This window comes from Cebus imitator, unplaced genomic scaffold (genome assembly GCF_001604975.1).
Source record: "Cebus imitator isolate Cc_AM_T3 unplaced genomic scaffold, Cebus_imitator-1.0 Scaffold1344, whole genome shotgun sequence".
NCBI classification, from domain to species: Eukaryota; Metazoa; Chordata; class Mammalia; order Primates; family Cebidae; genus Cebus; species Cebus imitator.
Genome location: NW_016108659.1, coordinates 6,168 through 7,150, shown reverse-complemented (window position 1 = coordinate 7,150; position 983 = coordinate 6,168).

The following is a 983-nucleotide window of genomic DNA, read 5'->3' as shown; positions in this document are numbered from 1 at the left end:
CGTGAGCTCTTGTCCTGGCCCAGCCTCTTGGCCTGGCCTTTTGGCCTGGCCTGTAATATAGGCCTGGCCTTGTCTCTTGCCCTGCCCTTTTGGCCTGGGCTGGCCTTTTGGCCTGTCTTGGGCTTTTGGCCTTGCCTTTTGGCCTTGCCTGGCCTTTTGCCCTGGCTTTTTGGCCTGGTCTGTCCTGTCCTTGCCTTTTGGCCTGGCCTTTTGACCTGGTCTTGCCTTTTGGCCTGGTCTTGCCTTTTGACCTGGCCAGGCCTGACCTTGCCTTTCAGGTTGGCCTGAACTTTTGGCCTGGCCTTTGGCCTGGCATTTTCTTTTGGCCTAGCCTAGCCTCACCTTGCCTTTTGGTCTTGGCCTTTTGGCCTGGCCTGACCTTTGTCCTGGTTTTTTTGGCCTGGCCTGGCCTTTTGCCCTGTACTGAACATTTGGCCTGGCCTCACCTTTTGGCCTGGTCTTTTGGCCTGGCCTGGCCTTACCTTTCTGCCTGGCCTTTTGGCCTGGCATTTCCCTTTGGCCCAGCCTGCCCTGACCTAGCCTTGTGTCCTGGCCTGGCGATTTGTCCTGGCTTTTGGCCTGGACTGGCCTTTTGGCCTGGATTTTTGTCCTGGTCTTTTGACCTAGCCTTGCCTTTTGGCCTTGTATTGCCTTGTCTTTTGTTCTGGCCTGGCCTTGACTTGCCTTTTCTCCTGGCCTGGACTTTTGACCTTTCCTGGCCCTTCGGCCTTTCCTGGCCTGGACTTGCCTTTTGGCCTGGTCTGGTCTTTTGTCCTGTCCTGGCCTTTTGGCCTGGCATTTTGTCCTGGCCTGGCCTTTTGGCAGGGCAAGGCCTTTTGCACTGAACTTTTGTCCTGGCCTGGCCTTTTGTCCTGGCCTGATTTTTTGGTCTGGCCTTATGGCCTGGACTGGACATTTGGCCTGGCTTCACCTTTTGGCCTGGCCTACCCTTTTGCCTGGCCTAGCCTTGCCTTTTGGCCTGG